Here is a 14,890-nt window from a genome sequence, read left to right as displayed (position 1 = left end):
AATAAAGGACAAAAACAGTGTGAAATGGTGTAGTCACTGTAGAAAGAGTCTGGCAGTTCTTCAAAAAGTTAAGTACATTGCTACCATTTGATCCAGCATTCCACTCCTAGGTATAGACACGTATGAAAACATATGTCCACACAAAAACTTGTATACAAATGTTCACAGCAACATTATTCATAATAGTTAAAGTATACCTAAATGTCCATTAACCAATGAAGGGGCATACAAATGTATATTCACACAATGCAATATTATTAAGTAATAAAAAGGAATGAAGTACTGATACATGCTGCAACATGGATGAACCTTGAAAGCATTACACTGAGTAAAAGAAGTCAGTCACAAAAAAACCACATATTACATGATTCTATGCGTGTGAAATGTCCAGAATAGGCAAAGCTCTAGAGATAGAATGTAGATCAGTGGTTGCTTAGGGCAGGGGAGGTTGTAGGAAGAGACAATAATAGCTAAAGTGTATGGGGTTTCTTTTTTGAGGTGATGAAAATATTCTAAAATTGATTGTAGGGATTTCCCTGGCAGTCCAGTAGTTAAGACTCTGCACTTCCCCTGCAGGGGGCATGGGTTCAATCTCTGGTTGGGGAATGAAGATCCCACAGACCATGCTGCATGGCCATAAATAAGTAAATAAAATAGACTGTGGTGATAATTGCATATATCTGTGAATATACTAAAACTGCTAAATTGCACACTTTAAATTGATGAGTATATGAACATATCTCAAGAAAGCTGCAAAATAGAAAAGGAGCAGCATGAAGGACTAAGAGACCAGATATCCCCAGCAATATCCTCAAAGGTCCTCTTTTTTTTTTCCCTAGACAATGCTTAAAGCAGAACAACAACAACAACAACAAAAAGCTAAAGGTGTTCTCCATATGACCCAGCAATCCCACTCCTAGGCATATACCCTGAGAAGACCAAAATTGAAAAAGACGCATTACAGTGTTCATTACAGCACTATTGACAATAGCTAGAACATGGAAGTGACCTAGATGTCCATTGACAGATGAATGGATAAAGAAGTTGTGGTACATATACACAATGGAATATTACTCAGCCATAAAAAGGAACACATTTGAGTCAGTTCTAATGAGGTGGATGAACCTAGAACCTATTATACAGAGTGAAGTAAGTCAGAAAGAGAAAGGTAAATATTGTGTACTAACACATATATATGGAATCTATAAAGATGGTACTGATGAATTTACCTGCAAGGCAGCAATGGAGAAACAGACATAGAGAACAGACTTACGGACACAGGGAGAAAGGGGAGGAGGGGGTGAGATGTATGGAAACTTACATCACCATATATAAAATAGATAGCCAATGGGAATTTGCGTTATGTCTCGGGGAACTCAAACAGGGGCTCTGTATCAACCTAGAGGGGTGGGATGGGGAGGGAGATAGGCAGGAGGTTCAAGAGGGAGGGGACATATGTATAACTATGACTGATTCATTCTGATGTTTGACAGAAAACAAAATTCTGTAAAGCAATTATCTATCCTTCAGTTAAACAATAAATTTAAAAAAAACAACTAGAGCTGTTCTTAAATTAATCTGATAGTGGATGTGTCCACATTTTAGCTGTTCAGAATAATCCCAGCATGGTTATGATTTGTATAATAGGACAGCCCAGAGGCCAGTCTGGTTCTAACCCAAACCTAAAGGTCCTGTGAGGCTGGAAGAGTATTCCTTAGTTGGTCCCTGGCAATCCTGAGTACCTGTACATGTTCCACACCTGTCCTAATCTGAATTCATACCCCATAAGTCTAGACCATATCCAGACAGATGTCAGGGACAGAATGAATAACTACTCATCATCTCTCCTCTTTGCCAGTGCAGGCGATGAATGCCTGGGGACTGTTGTGTGTCAGATCTAAAAGAAAGGGAGAAACCAGTTTGACTTCATGCCAGCACTAGAAGTGACATGACAAAGAAGGCTGGAGCTGAACCATGCATGCACAACGGACTCTGAAGCAGAAGAGAGAAAAACTCTTGGGTTTTGCTTTTTTTTTTAATTGGAGTACAGTTGACTGACAACGTTCTGTTAGTGTCAGATGTACAGCAGAGTGAGTCAGTTACACATGTATATATATCTACTCTCTGCTCGTTTGGGTTTTCTTTAGGATCCTTTTTCCCCATGTAGGCCATCACAGAGAATTGAGTGGCGTTCCCTGTGTTGTGCGGCAGGTATAGTTATCTATTTTCTGTGTAGTCGTGTGTACATGTCAGTCCCAGTCTCCCCATTTATCCTTCCCCCCACCTCTTATCCCCTGGTAACCATAAGTTCGTCTTCTATATCTGTGACTCTGCTTCTGTTCTGTAAATAATTTCATGTTTACCCTCAAGATTTAAAGCAAGAGAAAAACCCAATCACAGGTTCTAGGTTGTTTCTGTTGTCACTGCAGTTGTTTAGTTGCTAAGTTGTGTCCGACTCTTTGCGACCCCATGGACTGTAGCCCACCAGGCTCCTCTGTCCATGGGATTTCCCAGGCAAGAATACTGGAGAGGGTTGCCATTTCCTTCTCCAGGGGAACTTCCATACCCAGGCATCAAACCTCTCTTGCATTGGCAAGCAAATCCCTTACCAGTGAGCAACCAGGGAAGCTAGGTTTTTTCTACAACCAGCCTATTTTCTTTCTCCACGTCAGAAGCATATTGGGCAGGGTTTAGAAGAATTTCCATGTACTTATTTCCCTTTGACATGTGCTCAAAGCAAGTCTCAGAGAAAGCAAACCCCTTACTCCCAGAGGGGCAAATCCAGCTGGTTCTTGATAGGTTTACTCATCCTATGAAAAAGCATGAAACATTCAGGCAATTTTCCAGCATCCTCTCGCCCACAGTCAACTCTGGGAAGTCCTCTTTGGGTTTCAGGCTCTTCCCTCACCAGACTGTTCAGTCTCACCTCACCTCAAGGAGACACTACGTTGCATTTCATCAACAACACACTTTCCACAGTACCCTTTGCCCTACCAAACTCCATATCTGGTATTGTAAAAACATATTGGAACAGAGTTCAAAGAGGATGGGGACATTAACCAGAAAGGAGCACCTATGTGTTCCACCTTTTCCCTAATGTCTGTGGTTTTTTGTTTTCTTTCAAGATCCAACTTGTAAATTTGAGAGAAAGTTAGTGAGAAGAAGGAGTCCCTCAATGAGAACCAAGTCTGGAGGGTGAGGCCCAGGGAGACACTGAATTCATGCCAGTGATGGGCTATCCAGGACTTCCCAGGTGGTTCATGGTAAAGAAATCTACTTGCCAGTGCAGGAGATGTGGGTTCGATCCCTGGACTGGAAAGATCCCCTGGAGGATCCTTTCAACTTTTCATATAGAGGCCTAGATATTAGACCATATTTAGGGATCCAGATGTGGCAAAACCCAGCCATCCTCAGGAAACTCCTAAGCTACCTTCCAGTTTTAGGGTAGGTAAGGCTGCAAATGGCTTCTTTTCTTTTCTGGGGTAGGCTTCTCTGACCTTTGAGAAGGAAGCCGAGATAGGACACTCAGTTTGTGATATTTGAGCTAAATCTGAGACAATGTATGTCCAGGTTTTAGATGGACTATCACAGGACTGGCTCCTGCAGCTAGCCTACCCACACGCCCATCCCTGGGCCCAAACCTCGGGATTTACTCCTAGGAGGTCCACTAGCTCTGCCTAGGTAAGGTTTTCCTCAGCCATTACCATTATTATCTCTTTGCGCCTTGGTCTAGGGGAACACCAGTCTCTATCCAGTCTGTCTCCCATTAGGTGGATAGTAGCCCCAATGTTTGCATGATATACAGGGGTACAGGGCATTCAGGGACATATAGAAAGGAATGGGTGAGAATGTGTGCATGCAGTTTCTATTCTAATGGTTCTGTGAATGCTCATTCTTAGGCCTTTCCTGCTAGCGCCAGGCCCTTTTATCCTCTGACTTTTCCTTCTCTGTATCTTGGTTATTAAACACCTGGTAGGCCACCTTGCTGAGGTGAGAGGCAGGGAAGGCTATCTGGTGCTGCTTCCACTTTCTGAAGTTTTCACCTCATGTACAGGTCACTTTGGGAAATTAAACAGGACCTCAGGATTGCATTCCTTTCTAATCACTCAGGGCCAGTAGGAGTATAGATTTGGTGATATTCCCTGGGGCACTCTAGGAATGCTGAAAGGTTTTGTGTTGGCTTCTAATGATTTCCTTTATCTTACTATGATTGAGGGTTTTTTTTTTTTTCCTGCTGCATGGTGTGAGTTTCTCTGAAGTAGGCTGGGGGAGCCCTGTGAGCCCTTTGTAAGACCAGGAACCCCAGGATCTGGAAGACCTGTGAGCTGCTGTCCAGACAAGAAACACTCACTGCCTACCTGGCCCCTCTGCTTGGCAGGCGAATCTTGGGTGATTATCAACTGAGGTTCCACAAGTTCTCCTCCTGGTATCAGCACAGAATACCAGGTGCCTTAGTGACCTGGTGAGCGCCCCATGGGACTCCCTTGTGCTTTTAGCACTCACATGGTGTGAATTCTGAAACTCCTTCTTTTTGGTTGAAAGGAGGAAAGCGAAGACCCCTGACTCAGATAGCTGTGCCACTTCCTAACAGACCAAGTAGGTTAGGAACTAATGTGGCTAAACGGCTCTGGCTCTGAGGCAGTCCTGTCTAACCTGTGGGATATTCTGACTGGGGAAGGACTATCTTAAGAACAGGCTGTTATAAATTCAAGGGGGACCCCCAATCACATCACAGTCTACCCCATTGGACGCTGCCTATTTTGGTCTTTTGAGGAATCCATTAACAGTTCAGCACTGGTTCCAAATTTCCTGAACCAGAAATCTTATTTGGGTTGAATCTCATGGTATTTGTGTGACTAATTTCCAACCAGGGTCCAACAACCTGGCAGGACTTCCTTTGAGGTAGGTCCCCAATGGAAAAGGAGGGCTCATCCAGGTATGTGTCCCATTTATGAAGGCATGTGGCAACCTATGAGGGAGACTAGACTAAGCACAAAGAGGGGAAAAATTCTTTTATCTTATTATCCAGATTCTATTTTTATTCCCTGGGAATTGTTAATGGGGTTTGCCGGTGATAGTATATAAGACAAAAAAGCAAGCTATAACACTGAAGGCATGCCCCTCAAACACAAACACAGCCCTTTGAAAAAGGCTAAATTATAGGTTCAAGGCATTTAAAATTTTCTCTGCTCATAACCTGACTATTAAGCTAACTAAGAGGAAGTATCAGACAAACAAAATTAGGTTGTTTCCATATCTTGGCTATTATGAATAATGCCATGATGAACATGGGAATGCAGGTATCTCTTCAAGATCTCGTTTTCATTTTCTTTGGGAATACTCAAAAGTGGGATTACTGATAATATAGTAATTCTACTTTTTTTTTTTTTTTAGTAATTCTACTTTGAAGTGTTTGAAGCACCTTCATAGTGGCAGTACCAATTTCTAATCCCACCAACAGTGCATAAATATTCCCTTTTCTCCACATCCTCACCAGGACTTGTTAGCTCTTGTCTTTTTTATAATAATCATTTTAACATATAAAATGATGATTTTTATTTATATTTTCCTGATGATTACTGATGATGAGCACCTTTTTATTATTTGTATGTCTTCTTTGGAATAATGTCTATTCAGCTCCTCTGCCCATTTTTAATATCAGATTGTTTATTTGTTTGTTTTGATCTGTTACAAGGCAAGGGTCAAAGTTCATTTTTTTTAACATATGGATTTCCAATTGTTTCCACAATATTCTAGATCCTTTGTTTTTTCATATAAATTTTAGAATCAGCTTACCAATTTCTATCCGAAAAGGCTACTGAGACCTTGAAAGTATTTATGTTGAATCCACAGGTAAACTTGAGAAGAATTAACAGCTTAACAATATTGACTCTTTCAATACATAAACAAAGTATGTCTGTCCATTTATTTGTCTTCTTTATGTCATCAAGTGTAATTTCAAAATATTAATACCAATCTTGTACATATTTTCTTAGTTTCATCCCCTAAGTATTTCATGGGTTTTTTGCTTTTGTAAATGATATTTTTGGCATTTTAATTTCCAGTTGCTTGTTGCTATTTTATAGAAATATGATAGATTTTTATACAGAAATCTTGTCTTCCTACAACACTGTAATATTCACTTACAGATCTAGTAGCTTTTTGGTAGATTCTTTGGGATTTTCTACATAGACAGTCATGTTGTCTTTGAATAAAGATATAGCACAAGGGAACAGGAGATAACTTAAGGTCAATATGGGAAATACTGGTCCAATACAGGAAAATTATCACTTGAAACCCATAATTACATGCTACTATATATAAAATAGACAACCAACAAGGACCTGCTGTAGCGCACAGGGAACTATAATCAATATCTTGTAATAACCTATAATGGAAAAAAATATAAAAAAGAATATATGTATATTTATATATTTGTATTTATATATATGATAACTAAATCACTTTACTGTACACCTGAAACTAATGTATTTTTTGGAAATGAACACATTTTAAATCAACTGTATTTTAATAAAAAAATTTTAAAAATTATCATAATTGATTCAGGCAAGTGTCCTCAATATATAATGTTCAAACTAGCTGGTGAAAGTTTGAAGAATAAGAAGATATTTTGTTGCTGTTTAGTTGCTAAGTCAGACTCTTTACACAGTCTCAAAATATCTTCCTACAAAATACTTATTAACTATAAAAAGTAAAAAAGTAACTTCATAGTGGAAAAGCCTGGAAAACATCACCTTAACCAACTGATCAAAGCTAACAAAGTTAATATCACTGATAATAATACTAATTAAAATCATGTACCTTCTACTATGATGCACTTCTGTGGAACTATGGATAAAGTAGTGTAACCCTAATCTAATCACAAAAGAGTATCAGAGAAACTCAAACAGAGAAACCCTGATCTTGGACTTTCTGCCTCCAGAACTGTGAGAAATAAATTTCTGTTGTTTATAGTTTATAAGCCACTCAGTCTATGGTATTTTGTTATGGAAGCACAAGTGTGCTAAGAAAATCACTGTCTGATGTTCTAAATATTTAAAGAGGAAATACAAGAAACAACAGAGTGCTAGAAGTTCAAGAAATGCAATAAGGCAAGAAAATAAGTCATTCCAACTGGAAAGGAAGACATAAAATTGTCCCATTTGGAGATGGCATGACTATCTACAAAGAAAAACCAAATAATTTACTAAAAAGAAAAAGAAATCTGAGAAACAACATGTGAGGCCATCAGGGTCTCCAGATATAAGATAACCATAAAAAAATCAATTGCCTTTTTATTTACTAGCAATAAACATGTGGACACTGACATTAAAATACAATACCATTTAAGTCACTCAAAAAAAAAAAAAAAAGAAAGAAATACATACTTGGGTGTAAATCTAGCATTGTATCCTATGATGCACAAAAGATATTAATTTTTATGAAGTTCAATTACTACATATTTTTCCCTTTGTTGCTTGTGCTTTTGGAGTGATACCTTGGCAAGCATTGCCTAATTCAAGATCACAGACTCCAATTGAATTGCAAAAGCAAATCAATGGAAGAAGAAACCTTTTTTTTTTCTTTTAAGAAGAAACCTTTTCAACAAATGGTGTTGCAGTTAACTAGACATCCACAGGTAGAAAAACAAGCCTTGACCTAAGTTTCATGTCACATGAAGAATTAACATAAAGTCCATCCATCATGGACTCAAATGTAAAGTGTAAAACTAAACAACTTTTAGGAAAAATATAGCAGACAATCTTTGGGATATAAAATAAAGCAATGAGTTTTTAGACTTTAAAATTGTTATCCCTAAAATAAAAAAAAATTTTTTAAAGTTATCCCTAAAATAAACTGATAAATTTTACTTCATCAGAAAGAAAAAGTTTTGCTCTATGAAAGACCCTGTCAGGAGGATGAAAAGACATGCTACACACTGGAAGAAAATACTTACAAACCACATATCCAACAAATACAAGTATCCATAACATATAAAAAATTCTCAAAACTCGACCAGTAGCCTTTTGCCTTGTTGCATCCATGAAAACAAGATGTGTTGGCAGCAGTTCTACAGAAGTCACACGTGAAAATTCAGTCAAGGTTCTCACTCTTGCGGTGATGCTCCCTAAACCTACATGCTTGATCCAGAAATATGTGCATGCCATCAGTGTCTGCATCAGAATACAAAGGATTTGGATTTCATTCACATTGTAATAAGAGCTCTACCTTGACTGGATCATCCTAAACAGCTACCAGTCAAAAGAAACAATGCTAGCTCTTCCTACAACAAAAGCAAACTCCACAGTAAAAAGGAAACAATCCAAAAGCAAACATAAAAGACATGAAGAGACATTTCAACCAAGAAGATATACAGATGCAAATGAACATATGAAATGATGTTCAACATCATTAGCCATTAGGAAAATGCAAAATAAAATCACAATGAAGTACCACCTTACCCTACTCACACTCCTAAAATAAAAAGATACAGACAGTATGTACAAAGTGTTATTGGTGATTTGGATTACTCATACATTGCTGCTGGAATGCAAAATGGTACAGCCACTTTAGAAAACAATCTGGTAGTTCTTCAAAAACTAAATATGTAATTGCCATGTGACCCAGCAGTTTCTCTCCTGGGCATTTATCCCAGAGAAATAAAGACTTACATTCACGTAAAAACCTGAACACAAATGTTTAGAGCGCCTTTATTCATAATAGTGAAAAAACTGGAGACAACCCAGATGTCTGTCAACAGGTGAATGATTGAACACACCATAGTATATCCACACCATGGATGAATCTCCAGAGAACTATGGTGAAAGAAAAAAGCCCATTCGAAAGGTTGCATAGTACATAGTTCTCTTTATCTAACCTCACTGAAATGATGAAATTATGGAAATGGAAAACAGATCACTACTTACCTGGGTTAAGGAGGGGTAGGGATGGGAGGAAAATGGGGGAGGCTCTAGAAGAGCAACGTGAGGGATTCTTCTGGAGATGGAAATGTTCTGAATCTTGACTTATCAGTGTCAATAGATTGGTTCTGATATTGTGCTGTAGTTTGGCAAGATGTAGCACTGGAGAAGATGGGCGAAGGAGATATGGGATCTCTTTGTATGATGCCTTACATAATTATCTAGAATACACAATAATCTAGAATTATCTCAAAATAAAAACCTAATTTAAAAAATAACTTGCCTATATTCTTCAAAATGTCACTGTCATGAAATATGAAGAAAGATTTGGGAATTGTTCCAGAATAAAGAAGACTAAAAAGACATGATAGTGAGTGCAATGGACATTTTTAGATTTTTCTCATGCTAGTCAGGATATTATTGAGACAGTTGGCAAAATTTAAACACAGTCTTTAGCTTATAAAATAGTGCTATATCACTCTCATCTCCTGATTTTGTTAAATGTACTCTGGTTATATGGGAGAATTTCTTTTTTGTTATTAGGTGATATATACACTGAAGTATTCCAGAGTAAAGGGATGTCATGTCTGCAACTCAACATGACCAAGAAAAGAAGCAGAGAGTGAAAGAGACGGTAAAACAAGTGTAGCTAACATTCGGAGAACCTGAATGAAGGATATCTAGAATTCTTTGAGCTATTCTTGTAACTTTTCTATCATCTGACATTATGTATAATTGAACAAAAAACATTCAAACCAAAAAAAAAAAAATAAGCTATTGTATAAACACAGAATGAAATGCTATTCTTCAACAAAAAAGACCAAATTATATGGGATGACATGGATAAATCTCAAAAACATTACACTAAATAAAAGAGGTATTACAGAAAAGAGTACATGCTGTATGATATGCTTACATGAGGTTCTAGGATAGGCAAAACTAACTATGACAGAAAAAATCAGAACAGATGTTGCTTCCGGAGGGTGGAGGAGAGAAAATTCCTACTGGAATGGTGACATTAGATGATTGGTTAGGATGCTACAGGGTGGTTAATAGGATGAGTATGCGTGTGCTAAGTCACTTCAGTTATATCTGATTCTTTGAGACTCCATGAACGGTAGCCCACCAGGCTCCTCTGTCCATGGGATTCTCCAGGCAAGATACTAGAGTGGGTTGCCATGCCCTCTTCCAGGGGATCTTCCCCACCCAGGGGTCAAACCTGCATCCCTTAAGTCTCCTACATTGGCAGGAATGCTCTTGACCCCTAGCACCTAATATGGAGTCAGGGCCACACTTAATATTATGGGTGTTCAAGTATTTGGGGTGAAGTGTTCTGTTGTGTTTAACTTCCTCTGAAAACCATCAAAAAATAAGGTGACAATTGTAGAATCTGGTGTGGATGTAGTGTGTGTGTAAAAGTCGCTCAGTCATGTCCCACTCTTTGTGACCCCATGGAATGTCCATTGAATTCTCCATGCCAGGATACTGGAGTGGGTAGCCTTTCCCTTCTCCAGGGGAATCTTCCCAACCTAGGAATCGAATCCAGGTCTTCCGCACTGCGGGCAGATTCTTTACCAGCTGAGCCACGGGGGAAGCCCAAGAACACTGGAGTGGGTAGCCTCTCCCTTCTCCAGGGGATCTTCCTGACCCAGGAATTGAACCGGGGTCTCCCACCTTACAAGCAGATTCTTTACCAACTGAGCTATTTGTGTACATATAGTAAGATTCTGTTATAGGAGAAGGGGAAGCAAGATGATGGTCACTTCCCAGGTCTGGGGTTAGTTCCTGCGATGCGCTGCCATGTAGGAAAGAATTCAAGAGCAAGCCAGAGTAAAGTGAAAGCAAGTTTATTTAGAGAGATACACATTCTATAGGCAGAATGCAATCTCCCTTAGACAGTGAGAGCAAGCCTTGGTATTTGGGGTTGTTAGTTCTTATGGGCTGGGTAATTTCATATAGTAATGAGTGGGAGGATTATTCCAACTATTTCAGGGAAGGGGTGGGAATTTCCAGGAATTGGTCTTTCATAGACAGCCTTGGAACTGTCATGGCACCTTTGGGTGAGTCATTTAGCATGCTAATGTATTACAATGAGCATATAATGAAGCTTAAGGGCCACTGGAAGTCAAATCTTCTGCCATCTTGGGCCTAGTTGGTGCTAACCAATTTCTGTCATATCCTCAATAGCTGTGTCATTCTTTTAACATTCTGCTCCCTTTTTTCTTGTCTCTATACCAGGAAAAAAAGTCACTAAAATAAAGTAGTATATATTCAGAAATTGTTATTGAACACAAGTTTGTGTCACACAGTGAAGCCAAATAAACATTCCAAAGAATCTGGAGCAGAGAAAATTTTATTGCAGGACCAAGCAAGGAGAACGGGTGGCTCAGGTTCAAAAAACCCAAACTCCTCAATGATTTTCAGGCAAGAGTTTTTATGGGCAAAATTTGAGGGCTGCAGGGTGTGTCTATGTGACTTTCTTCTGATTGGTTAGAGGTGATGTAACAGGGTGGTGTTATCATCCTCCACCTGAATGGGGGCCTCAGCTCCTGCAAAACTCAAGCATATTATTATGTATATTCCTTCCTGAGGAACCAGGACCTTGCCCTAAATTGAAGTATAGTTGATTTATGCTATGGAGTTTGAAAATTCCTTATATATCCTAGATGCAAGTCCTTTGTCAGTATTGTGGTTGCTTAAATTTTAACATAACTTCTCTAGAAGAAAAAACAAGTAAAATTTGCCGAGTATTCTTACATGGTAAGTCACTGACTTAATTTGTGTTCTTATGTGTCCCATTAAGAGAATTAAGATATATGAAGTAAACACACCTAGAAGGATCATGAATCAAGTAAATACTTGAAAATATTTGTTGAAAATCAAAGCCGAGAATCACTTTGGGACATATGCCTGCCTAAAAGCCAATACTAATATGAATAAGATAAAGTGTGGGCATAAATGACCATGTTCATTGACAGTAGGGACATATAATATGTCACTTGACATTTTCCCCACTTCTCCCAGTAAAGTGGGTGGAGGTTTGTCCTTTTTGTCATCTCTCTCTTTTTTTAAGCCTACTGACTCTTACAGGAGTTGTCCTGTTGCAATGACAAGAGTTACAGGACTTGGGCTGTGCAGCTTGCAGTTAAGAAGCAGCATGTTAGAATTAACAGAACACTGTTGTGATGATCTGGATAAAGTACCAAGGGGAAAGGGGGGCAAATTATGTTGCTGAAATCTCAGCCTGTTCTGTTAATGTTCCAGCTACTGTAAACCCAAAGGGCTTTTCACCCTGTTTTGATTCTCTGTATGAATTCTTAGTGTAAGGTACAGTTCTGGTGAGGCAGAAAAGGAAAGACGACCTCAACAGAAGTAGGTTACCTTTATTCAGGCAAGGAGGGGCGACAGTCGGCCTAACGACCAGGCTGAGCTCCGAAAGGGATCAGGGAGGCTTCATACTTATAGGGAGGTTTGTGGAAGCAATAAGGGAAACGTCAATCAGGCGGGATATTTTGAGTATTCTTTTGTTGAGATGACACTTGTAGTTGGGCAGGGGGTGATAAGTCTTCTGGGCGGGTGTAGGGGGTGGTAGGTTTCCGGACAGGGGGTGATAAGTCCCAGATAGATGCAGCTGGCCTGGAGCATCAGGATGGAACTAAAGTTATGCTTTGTTTTCTCCGAAGTTAGATGATTCAGCAAGGGGCCTTTGAGACTGTTGTTCTCTTTTCTAGGCCCAAAAGACTCCTTCATTCCAGACCCTGAAATCATAAAAAAAAAAGAGAAAAAGGGCGCCGTATCTCTCTGGCTACTTCCTGCTGGATAGGGGCGATGGTTTTGGGTCTGGAATGGAGGATCGTCCTAGGGCCCACAGTCTCCTTTTTCTGAGCTTGAGGTGAGGCTCTCGAGAAGAAGAATGGTCTTGACCTGATCTCGAGAGATGGCCCGAATCCATTCTTGGAGAAACCTTTGAAAGAGATTAAAGAGACAGGGTCCAAATAAGAGGAATAGAATGATAAGTACCAATGGTCCCAGGAAAGGGAGCAACCAAGGGAGTATCTGTTGGAACAGGTTTTGGGGAATGTAAAGGTTTTGTAACTCTTTTCTGCGGCGTTCAATTCTGTCTCTAAGTTCTTTGACTCGGCCCTGGACTATGCCTGTTTCATTAACAAAATAGCAGCAGTCTTCTCCTAGGAAAAGGCAGGTCCCTCCCTTTTCTGCGGTGAGAAGGTCTAGGGCTCTCCTATTTTGTAGGGCCACAGAAGCTAATGAGTTAATTTGTTTTTGGATTGAAACGAAGGACTCTACTACCTGCTCCATGTCTTCATTAAGTTCTTGGGACAGCTTGTAATAGAAATGGGCAGAGGTCGAGATGCCTCCAATCCCGGTGCCTAGGGCTGCTGCTATGCCAGTCCCAATCAGGAGGGGGCTATGACAGCTCGTCTTTTTCTGTGGGAAAGTTCCCCTTGGGGGTAAACTATTTGTTCTATCTCTTCTTCTTTGAGGAATGTTAGGCCTGGGGTCAGGAAGACCAAGATGCAGGGTCCAGCGGGGTCTAAGGGCAGGCATGAATATGCATAGGTCCCACAGAGAATGAAGATTCCTGGATTGGTACAATTATTTGTGCTGTTCCAGAGAACCCAAGTGGAACAGAAGGAGGGAGCCGAGTTTGTAAGACCAGTGTAGTTGGGACTAGAGTAGTTAATACAGGTTAGGTTTGAAGAGGCTGAGAGTAGGACATTGTCAGAGACTGGCCCAATGAGTGGTGTAGTTTTCTGTTGGGAAGGGGAGGTATAGTTGTCCTGTGACAGCCAGGTTGAGGGTAAGGGAATTGCTATGTGTGGTGAGGGAGACAGTGACATGCATATCCAGCACTGGGATGTGTGTTGTGTGTACTGGAAGAATTGGAAGGAAGAGTTGAGAAGGCGGGTAAGGTGTTGGTTGCCAGAGGGAGGTTTCAGGAGAGGCCGTAATTGGGGAAGGAGGTCTAGGCGTTTGTAAGGCTCAGGGGTCGCCTGTAACCGGGAAATTATGTTCTTTATAACTTGTTCTTGTTTTTTTCCCCGATTTTGATCTAGTACTCTACCTCCATCTGAGTACTCCCAGTGGGTAATGGGATAAAAACATATGTTTCTTCCATTTGGCTTATGGCAGGTACTCACGAAACTCCCTCTCTTTTGTACTTTAACAGTGAGTAGGGATTTGGACTTCCCGCCCCCGAGGTTCATGGTGCATTGTTTTGGAGCCGTATTATAACATGAGGAATGTACGTAGGAATAAATGTCTGAGCAGGGGCAGGGAGTGGCCAGAAGGCTGGGGAGCGCAGCGAGGATAAGGAGCAGAGGAGTCATGGGCTGTGATTTAGGCAGTGCAGGGGAAATAGCGCCCTAGGAGCAGAGCACAGCCAGCAACGTAGGCGATGCCCACGGAACGACGAAGGATAGGCGGCCAGTCCTGAGGGGAGACGGTTACTAGGCCTATAGCAAGGATTAAGATTAGGAGTGCAGTTATGGTTAGAGAGACAGGGAGAGGCCAGTCAGGGCGAGGGGCAGAAGGCCCCAAGTTGGTGGTTGTTTGAATCTGAGAGGAACAGTGCTCATTAGGATGTAGAATGATGTAGAGAATGAGAGTAAAGAAATCAATTTCGTCTGGAGTCAGGTTGTAGAAGGTTCCCTGGAGCCACAGTTGAGACACCAGTGTAGTCAGGTCTTTGAAGGAGGTTCCTGTTGGGGCGCTGATCCAGAGGTCTTGTAGTAGTTGGGTCAGGAACAGTTGTAGGTTGAAGAGAGTCTAGGTCATTCAGTGTCCTCTCCGATGGTTGACAGGGGTTGTCGTCGGGTGAATTTTAAGGAGGTGGATCCTGTGAGGGAGACCTGATAGGTGTCATTTAAGGAGGGCAGCGCAGGATTGGAGGTGACCTGTTTTAGACGAGAGAGGTGTACCCAGGAGGTGACCTTTTCGAGTTTAGCTGC

This window comes from Dama dama, chromosome 12, assembly GCF_033118175.1.
Source record: "Dama dama isolate Ldn47 chromosome 12, ASM3311817v1, whole genome shotgun sequence".
In the NCBI taxonomy this organism is placed as follows: domain Eukaryota; kingdom Metazoa; phylum Chordata; class Mammalia; order Artiodactyla; family Cervidae; genus Dama; species Dama dama.
The sequence above is the reverse complement of the archived record's forward strand: the minus strand, read 5'-3'. Positions refer to the sequence as shown.